Here is a 10659-nt window from a genome sequence, read left to right on the forward strand (position 1 = left end):
GAGAAAGATGAGGCTTTCTGCTCCCATGAAGATTTACAGCCTCAGAAACCCTGTACAGGGTCACTATGAGTCGGAACCGACTCCATGGCACATAACAACAACAATGATGTTATAATAAAGTACTACACACTGTGTAGTTTAGAACAAGAGAAATATTTTCTCTCAGTTTTGGAAGCTAGAAATCCAAAATCAAAGTGTATACCCTATTGCCATGAAGTCAATTCTGACTCATAGCAACCCTGTATCAGTTTCTGAGGCTGTAAATCTATATGGATGCAGAAATCCTTATCTTTCTTCTGAAGAGTAACTGCCAATCTGTGGTTAGCAGTCCAGTGTTTATCCTACAGCACCTGTGTAGGATTTATTAGGAGCAGCTTTGAACCACCCACCTTGTGATTAGCAGTTCAGTGCTTTTCCTATAACGTTGTAACGTTGTACCAAGTTACATTCACAAGTGCCCAGGGAAAAGACTTCAACATCGTTTTTGGGGACACCAACCAAGCTATAACAGAAGTCGACCATAAGTTAGGAACTCTGGAGAAAGGTGAAAGCTTATAACACTAGTTTATCTTTTATTAAGTGATTTCCGTGGTAAAACACATGTTACATTGTGAAGAACTCAATGAGCTTCTTGCCTTCCAGAAATATATTGTCATCTCTCCATTCAGTAAGTCTGCTTTCTGTAGATCTCCTCCAGGCTGAGGGCCCAGGAGCACAGCCATTATTCTGTTTTTGGTGTGGCACTGTGGGTTAATGTGCTGCACTGCAAAGTCAGTTTGAACCACAAGGTCAGAAGGTCAAGCTCACCAGCCACTCCTTGGAAATCCTAAACAAGGTCACTATGAGCCAGAAGCAATGCACTTTGTGCCTAATGCAGGGTCTAGTATGCAGTCATTAGTCATTAAACAGTTATTGAATGGGTGGGTGAGAGAAAAAGCTATAAAAAGGGTTAACAAAGTCCTACAGAAGCCCAGACTCTGATAGGACCCTTGTCTTTTACCATATTCAAAAATAAATTTCAGATGGATTGAAGACTTAGATGTACAAACAAATAAAAACAAAGAGAAACACCAGAAGACTTGTAAGATCTGGAGTCTTTCTGAACAAAATTCTCCACTTCAATCAATTCTAAAATGTGATAACTGTGATGAAAGTATTCTGGGTGCTCAGAGGAAGAGAAACAAAAGGAGTGGTTTAGACTGAGTGGTGGACCTGCCTGAGGGAACTACATTTCAGACCAGGTCTGAAGCTGAGGAGTTAGTTACAATAGAGTTAGGGAAGGAGCACATGAGTTGCCAAGCCAAAAGTAAAAGAGAAAACCTGAACTCAGGCTCCAGGGTAGAGCAGGACTGATTATTGTGTTTGAGAAAGAGAAAGGCGGTCCGTGAGACAGGGCGACACTATCAAGAGTTCCCACATGAGAGGAGGTTGGCGACATAGATGCATGAGGGGACACAGTGTCCTGCCAATTCTTGCAAAGTTTTTTAAAAAAACACCAGCGACCCTGTTTCTTGTTTGACCAGTGCAGTTTATTGAGGTGTGTCTGGGTTTGTTGAGGTCCTGAGCTCAGTTTTTTCTCCTTCTTTAGCCTCCCTGTCAGCTCATGGCTCAGATCAAAAGTTACCAGTGCAGCCAGGTGCAAGCTCAGCGACTGGACAATCATAGACAAACTGGAAACACAGGTTCCAAACCATTCTTGAGCAATTGTGGCGAGGCCACATGTAATGTCACCAATGCCAGAGATTAGCAAAGAATATCATGCCTGCTTATTTTCTCCTTTCTCTCAGGTTACAGCTTGGAAATTATCCTAGCTATGAAAACTTTATGAGCTTACCAACATATCCAAGATTCTCCAGGCCTTAAAAAAATCAACCTCCTGATATAACCTCCCTGGCCTTTGTGTACTGATATTTCTTATCTTCTCAGCCAAGGTTTCTTCTGTATCATTGGGGTTCTAGCAAGATACAGATGATGTACTTAATTTATAATAATCGGAGGAGGGTTTAACACACAATACAAAGGTGTGGGCAGGATGTAGAAAAACTCAGTGGGTGGCGGAGACCCCCTGAGCTAGAAATGCAGAGCTGTTACCACTAGCAGGCCTGAGAGAAGCTAAGACGGTTTTCCTGAGCCCAGGAGACAAGAGTTGTAACTACTGATTGAGGGACTACAACAGCCCTACAAGGCAGAAGCCAGTGATAGAATACCCACACCTCATTAATCTTCATCCCACATATCTCCTCCCAGGACCTGCTGGTGACCAAACTAAATGGAGCTCTGGGAATGTGTTGATGTAGCCCACACACCCAGAGCAGAGAGCAAGGTGGCAAGGGGAGATGATGGACTGGAGGGCAGATAAAAACATCTGGTACAATTGTTCATCATTTAAAACTGGGCTACTTTTCTCCATCCTCACCTGGAACCACTCTTGGCAAGTTCACCATGGGGTGGCTAGTTGCCAAACCCACTGGATACCTCAGGACCTCTCTGCGACCTCAGTGCAGCTGGCCACTTCCTCCTTTTTGAAACTCTGCTCTCTTATCATCTGTGATACCGCAGTGTGTTTTTTTATTATTTTTTTTAATTGAGAAAGTCTTTGTTGTTGTTGTTATTAAGTGCTGTTAAGTCTATTTCAACTCATAGCAACCATATATAGGGTTTCCAGTGAATAGCTGGTAGGTTTCAACTGTTGTGGTTAGCAATCCAATGCTTATCCTACAACACCACACTAGGAGCTCATTGTGCTTCTGAAATGCCTCATTTATAGAAGCCCTGGCTGGTTCAGATTCCTTCTCTTCGATTAAAAGCAAAGTTCTATCCTCCGCTCTCCTTCCCCATGAGTGTTACTATCACATACACCCTAATGATGGCCCTTGGGTAAGTGCTCCTCTACTAACAAATAGGCCGGAAGTTCGAGTCCACATGGAGGTGCCTCCAAAGAATGGCTTGACAGTCTACTCTAGAAAACCCAGCCATTGAAAACCTATGGAGCTCAGTTCTACTTTTATGCTCATAGAGGTAGTTACGAGGCAGAGTCAAAAGCTAAGTTTTTGCTTTTTTAATATCCTGATGATTCTCCAAACCATGTAGCCAGTCTTGATCTCCCCTTAGCGCCAAACTCAGTACAATCAATATGGTATCTCAACTTGAGTGTCTCATAGAACTTCAAACACAATATGTCCCGATTAAATTCATTTTCTATATTGTTGCCCCAATCCACTCCTCCTCCTGAATATGCTGTGTCATTTAGCTACAGCATCATCAGTTCCATTAGCCAAGCTAGAAATCAGTCACTCTGGATTCTTTCCCTATCTAATCCACCATCCAACCAATCACAGACCCTGTTTGTTCTATCTGCTAAGTGGTTCTTACACCTGCCTGCTTCTTTCCATGCCCCTGGCAATTGCCTTACTTCAGGCTTTTGTCATCTTTGCCTGGACTGTTGCAGTAACACGCCATCTGGACCTGCTGTCTCCAGTTTCTTTCCCCTCTAGTCATCTTCACTAAAGCCAGAAGCATCTTGTGACTCTTCCACCTACATTTTTTAAATTACTAACTAAATAGCTGCAAGATTAAATCCAACTACCTTTCTATATGTTGTTGTTAGGCACTGTAGAGTTGGTTCCAACTCATGTACAAAAGAAGAAAACATTGTCAGGTTTTGTGCCATCCTCATAATTGTTGTTGTGTCTGAACCATTGTTGCAGACGTTGTCTCAATCCATCTCATGGCAAGTCCTCGCCTTTGTTGCTGACTCTCTACTTTACCAAGAAAAGATGTCGTTTTCCAGGGACTGTTTTTGTTGTTAAATGCTGTGGAGTCAGTTTCGACTCATAACAACCCTGTATAGGATTTCTGAGGAGTGATTGGTGAGTTTGCATGCCAGCCTTGCTGTTCAAGCCAACCTTGTAATGGCGTGATCATTCACCACATCAGGACTCCAGGGACTAGTTCCTCCTGATAGCATGCCCAAAGTGTAAGACAAATCTCACCATACTCCCATCTAAGGATCATTCTGGCTGTATTGCTTCCAAGACAGGTTTGTTCTGGAAGCTCATAGTAATTTCAATATTCTTCACCAATACTATATTTCAAATGCATCAACTCATCTATGGTTTTCCTTTATTCACTGATCAATTTTCACACACACATCAGGTGATTGTAAATACCATGGTTTGGGTCAGGCACATTTTAGTCCTGAATGTGACATCTTTGCTCTCTCACACTATAAAGAGGTCTTTTTATTTTTACTTTTTTAAAAGCTTTTACTGTGAATTGAGTGAATGAAGGTTAACAGGGCAGATCATCAGTTTTACAAGCATCACATCATTGCAATGACTATAATCCCCTCCATACACCATCAACTAACAGTATTTACTTCTATTTCCACTGCCTTCAAGTCAGTTCCAACTCACAGCCACTCTGAATAGGGTTTCCAAAGACTGGCTGGTGGGTTTGAAATGATGATCTTGTAGTTAGCAGTCCAGTGCTTATCCTACAGCATCACAGAGTGCAAAAATAGTGTGAAGGCAGTGTCTGACCTCCTCCAGCTTCACAAGGAGGAAGGAAGAGAATCACCAGCCCAAGACTGATTCCTATGAGGTGGAAGTCAGACATGCCTCCACTCTCCAACCTTCTTTATCTTATTCTGATACCAACCATCCCAGCTACTTCTCTGCTAGGTGCAATGGCTACACAGAACTCACAGACAATACTCACAGTTACGGGGTGTATTAGGGCAGGTTGGGTACAATTCAGGATTGGAAACCCCTCAGGATACAGCGTTTCTCCAGTCAGCAGGGCCTCTGCTCAGCTGTACCACAGATACGCCTCTCTCGTCATCTCAGCCGCATGGCCCCTTGGTCCCAGTGCAGCATGGGCAAGTGTTACATAGCTTCTTCAGCACTGTTGATAAATGCCCAAAGGGCACTCTCAGCTTTACTTGTTCCATGGGCCAGCAAGCCCACTGCTCTGATTCTGCAGCTGCTGATTCTCTGCACAAGAATACTAAGATCCAAAATACGCTCTCTGTTCCTGGCTCTTCTTTTTCAATGGTTGTGAGGTTCCCTATTCCTACTTTTGAGATGGCTCATTTTAAACCTGAAGGATGGCAAAACTAACCAAGCCTCCTGTTAGCATTTCTTACACCATATTTGCATAGTCCCACTGCAAGATCATTTGAATTGCAAGGCCGGTGGTTCAAATTCACCAGCCACTTCTCAGAAACCATATACAGGGTCTCTATGAGTCAGAACCAACTCGACGGCTCATAACAACAACTCAATGATTTAGTGGAAGTTACAGAGACTATAGTTAAAAGAGCCATTAAATAATTATTTGCACCACAGAGGATAAGTAAATTATGTTTTTGCCACCGAGGTATTAGTTTCCTACCTCTCTCCAGGGAAATCATTATACTTTTCTGTTGTCAGGGCCTGAGATTCCTGGAGCTACCAGAACATTTGCCATGGAAGAGGGAACAGAACAAGACATTTAGTGTTCCAGGGTTTAAACATGGAGAAGCAAGGTTGGCTTTCCATGGTAGGCATATGACAGGCTGAGCTAGACATATATTTTCACACGGCCTGCTACGTTGTAAAGCTTATAATACCAACATATGTAATTGTTGTTAAGTGCTGTCATGTTGGTCCCAACTCATAGGTTTCCAAAGAGTAGCTAGTGAGTTTGAACTGCTGACCTTGCCATTCAAACTGACCTTGTGCTTGAGTGCTTGTCCTACAGTGCCACACCAAGACTCCATACCAACATACATCCAAGAAAAATATGCAAAGGAATTTTTAGTCAAACATCAAGGAATATTTGACTAAGAAAAAATTGGAACCCCAGTAAGAAAGTTAAATTGGGATCGGACTAGGAATAAACAAATAAATAACAACAAAATCACTGGGCCAGAATAGAGGATTTTTAAATGGCACTGAGAAATTGGTGGATTGAACTCTCCCAGAGGTACCAGGAAAGAAACACCTTGGCAATCCACTTCTGTTAACATTACAACTAAGAAACCCTATGGAGTAATTCTATTCTATAACACAAGGGACTCTCATAAGTAGTTGTGAACCGGATGACAACTAACAACAGCAACCAACAAAATACATGATGATTTAATATATGAAAATGGAGGTAGTTCAAACCAGCAGAGAAGTGAGGAGGTGGGAATTGGGCTCTGATTTTATATAAGATATAAAATTAATTCAAGATGGATCAATTATTTATAGAAAAGATAAAATAATATAGACCCTGTAAGAAAATTCTGGAAATGACTTGTAAGTGGCAGGAAGGATCTCCTTAACCAAAACCTAGAAACCAACAGCTATAAAAGAAAAGATAAATGTGCTGAAAACCCAAAACTTGTATACAGTGCAAAAAAGAATCAATAAAAAGTCAAATGATAAGTGATAGACTTGGATATACCATTAATATTGTTTATATACAAAGCAGTGTTACAAACGGACCAAAACCAAATCAATAGAAAACCAAAATCATGTTTTAAAAGATACTAAGTGTATGAGTAGTCCCTGGAATATAAATTAAAATAATGAGAGGTCATTTTCCACCTAGTTGATGGCCAAAGATTATACAAGATCTTCATGATATTTCTGGCTGCTGAGAATGGGTGAGGGACAAGAGAATTACTCTCATACCCCACAGTTGGAAATCTGAAATGTGACATTTTTAAAAATCAACCTGGTAACATATTTTATTTTTAAAACTACACTCTGCCCCAATAAACCCACTCTGATGAATCAAGCCCATAGAAATAGAAACACCAGTCAGTAAGAACTCGTATTTCCGAGGATGTCTACTGAATGGTGTTCATACACATTAACAGTACATGCTCATTAAGGAGCTCTGGTAGTGTAGTGGTTATGAATCAGTCTGTAAACCTCAAGGTTAGCAGTTCGAAACTACCAACTGTTCTGCAGGAGAAAGATGAGGCTTTCTGCTCCCCTGTACAGGGTCACTATGAGTCGGAACCGACTCCAAGGCACATAACAACAACAACAACTCATTAACAGAGGTACACTAAAAAAAAGACCGGTGTTTTCATATATAAAGAAAAATATTTCAAGAATTTTAAAGACTTGCCTTGATTTTGCAGTTTCTCTTGTCCTCCCAGATTGTAATGACTGCATGTTTTGTGTTGTATCTATAGCTTGTACAGATTTCTATATTCATACTTGTTGCTAAGTTGTTAAGTGTTGTCAAATCAATTCCAACTCATAGTGACCCGGTATAGGGTTTCCATGGAGCAGCTGGTAGGTTTGAACTGCCAATCTTGTAGTTTACAGTCCATTGCTGATCCTACAACGCTACACCAAGAGTCCTTATTCATACTTGTTGTTGTTGTTAATTGCTGTCGAGTTGGTTCTGACCCTATATAGGGTTTCCAAGGAGCAGCTGGTGAGCTTGAACCTTGGGTTCAAACTGATTTTGCAGTCCAGCGCATTAACTCACAGCCCCACGCCAGGACTCCCTAGTCATACTTTGTTGTTGTTATTGTTATTAAGTGCCATTGAGTCTCTGGACACATTTTAAAAAAATGTAATTAGAAAATTGTTATATCTTCTCTGAAATTGTAAGCTCTAGAGACCAGGAATTGTTATCCTATGTACCTTGACTATCCCATTACCACATTAACTGTACAACAGATATCTCATTAAATAATTACTTAGTTGACAAAGTCATATTTAAAGAAAAATTCATAGAACTTTTAGTAAGCAATAAAATAGGAGTAATCTAAGGGAAAATGTAATAAAATCAAGATGTATACTAATTTGTAGCTAATAATTTATGTCAGTTGAGGTAGTAATGTTCAGGAATTCAACCCCACCAGCCTCTCTGTGGAATAGAGATGCGGTAGTCTGCTTCCATCCGGTAGCGTAGTGCTTACAAATTGGGCTGCGAACCACAAGGTCAGCAGTTCGAAACAACCAGCTGTTCCGCTGGAGAAAGATGAGGCTTTCTGCTCCCATAAAGATTTACAGCCTCGGAAACCCTGTACAGGCTCGCTATGAGTCGGAACCGACTCCATGGCACATAACAACAATAGTCTGCTTCCAGGAACCCTGGTGTGACACCGTAGGATAAGCACTAGACTGGAAGGTCAATTTGAACTGCAAGGTCAGCAGTTCAAAGTCACCAGCCACTCCTGGGAAACCCTATATAGGTTTGCTCTGAGTTGGAATGGACTCCAAGGCACTTAACAACAAGAAGTCTACTTCTATAAAGATTGGAGCTCTGGAAATTCTGTTGGGCAGTTCCACATTGCCCTATAAAGTTGTTATGAGTCAGAATCGACTTGACAGCAACATATATTTTTTTTATTAAGGGTACTGAAGTCATAATAATACATTAAGGAAATATCCAACTCGTAACGATCCTGTGGAGGGTTTCCAAGGAGCGACCCGTGAGTTTGCACCACCAACCTTGCAGTTGAAACTGAATTTGAAGTCGAGTGTTTCTCCTATGGTACCGTACCCGGACTCCAGAAGGTTGGTACATAAACCCAAAACAAGTGAATTGCTTTCTTTCAAAATCTTGAAGATCAAAGAAGGGCTCTCCACCCGCAGCCCTGAGAGTCTCAATTGATGCCAAATTTGATGCCATAACCTTTGTTTTCTTAATTAATTTAATTAACAAGTGGCTCACAACTGTTGTAGCTGTTGAGTACTTGTAGGGGTTCAGCTATGGCCCATAGGTGTCCCTGTAACCCAGAAAACCTGCCTCCAGAGAATCCGTTTTGTTCGGCTCCAACTACACGAATTCTTAATGACAACTTTTGTGGGAAGTAATTTAAGCTGTACAAAAATCTGAGCCTTCATATGTAATAGAGCTGTAAAACATATAGCAATTGAGATTCTCACAGCCGATAACTGGGCCAAGGTCCAGAGACTAGCAGAGAGATAGCTGATATGCAAGTGTTCACTGTGGACTCTGAGCATTCCAATTCCTGCCCCACCCAGGCCCACTGCTGTAAAGGCAAAACTACAGGGGTTCTCTCTTCTCTTGGGGACCAATTCTAACATTAGATTTAACCCTTCTTAAGAGAAGTAGACAGTAATTTACACTATTCTGAATCAGATTCTGTCAATGGGAAAGTGTTTTAAAAGAAACAGGTATGAGAAAGAATAAGGAGTAAAATAGCCTTCCCTACTTTTATCAGGAAACAAAACCTTTCCCAGAAGCCTTAGCAGAACTCCTGCTATACCGTATTTTTCCAGAACTTGGTCACATGTCCTTGAACAGTCAATTGCAAGAAATGTGGGCTAACATGATTGTTATTAGGGCAGTCGGATTTATTCCCTGGTTCTAGGAAACCAAAACCAAACCTGTTGCTGTTGCGTTGGTTTTGACTCAGGGTGACCCCATATGTCTCAGACTAGAACTGCTCTCCATAAAGTTCCCAACGGCTGATATCTGTGGATAGGTCCCTGAGTGGTGCAGTTTGTGCTTGACATCAAACCTAAAATAAAGGTGAGCAGTTCAAAACCAACCAGTGATGCCATGGCAGTCTGTCTCAATAAAGAGTACAGCCAAGAAAATCCTTTGGAATACTTCTGCTCTGTAACACATGGAGTTGTCATGAGGCAGAATTAACTCAGAAGCACCAAGTTTAGTTTGGCTTTTTCAGTTTTACGAAAGCAGATCATCACGTCTTTCTTTGACAGTGTAATGGGAAGGATTTGAACCACTCAACTATCAGTTTGAGTATTTTTCATGGTATTTTTAATATTCTTTTGGAAGTCCATGGCACTTTTAATATTCTCCTCCAACACCATAATGCATACATTAGTGTCACCCAGGGTTAGGATATTGGTCCACTTTTTCTACCACATTGCTACATATCAGTATCTGAACAAAAACAGGATTCTGGACAATAAGAGTTTGGTTGGGTAGTCCACAGTATAAACATCTAAAAAATAAAGCATTAGTTAACTCAGGTATTCATACATCACTCTTTAAATAAGAGGAGAATATTAATCAGTTCCTATCTTAACAGCCCAGGAGCTCTGGTAACTTAGTGGTTACGAATTGGGCTGCCAATGCTAACCTCAAGGTCAGCAGTTCAAAACTACTAGCTGTTCTGCGGGAGAAAGATGAGGCATTTTGCTCCCATAAAGATTTACAGCCTCAGAAACCCATACAGGGTTGCTTAAGTTGGAACCAACTCCATGGCACACAGACACTACCACCACCATCTTAATAGCCAGCAACCTTGAATGGGGAGCAAAACCTCTTCTCTCAGTCCAAGCTCTAACATGTGTATCTTGCGAGTAACCCACCGATAGACCCCACCATTGACTCCAGACCAATCAACCAATGGTAACATAAAGTTGGTTCTTAGAGTCAGCTGAAAATCTAGAACTTAAACCCTTAAATTATTTTTCTAGGAATGTGTCCAGTTTGATAAATTGTAAAAGAAAACAGAAGGAAGAAAAAGAACTTTGATATGCCAACTTAAAAATTAGAAAATAGAAGAGAAGCAAACTTAACATATGTTAGCAAATATTGAACAAGACTTTAAGACTATATCCATTAAAGTCATCCTTATTGACTGCAAATGACCAAGTATTGACCAGTTATGAATAACAGAAATAATATAAAACAAAAGACACTGCCACACAAGACCTGGGGACT

This window comes from Chrysochloris asiatica, unplaced genomic scaffold, assembly GCF_000296735.1.
Source record: "Chrysochloris asiatica unplaced genomic scaffold, ChrAsi1.0 scaffold00230, whole genome shotgun sequence".
NCBI classification, from domain to species: Eukaryota; Metazoa; Chordata; class Mammalia; order Afrosoricida; family Chrysochloridae; genus Chrysochloris; species Chrysochloris asiatica.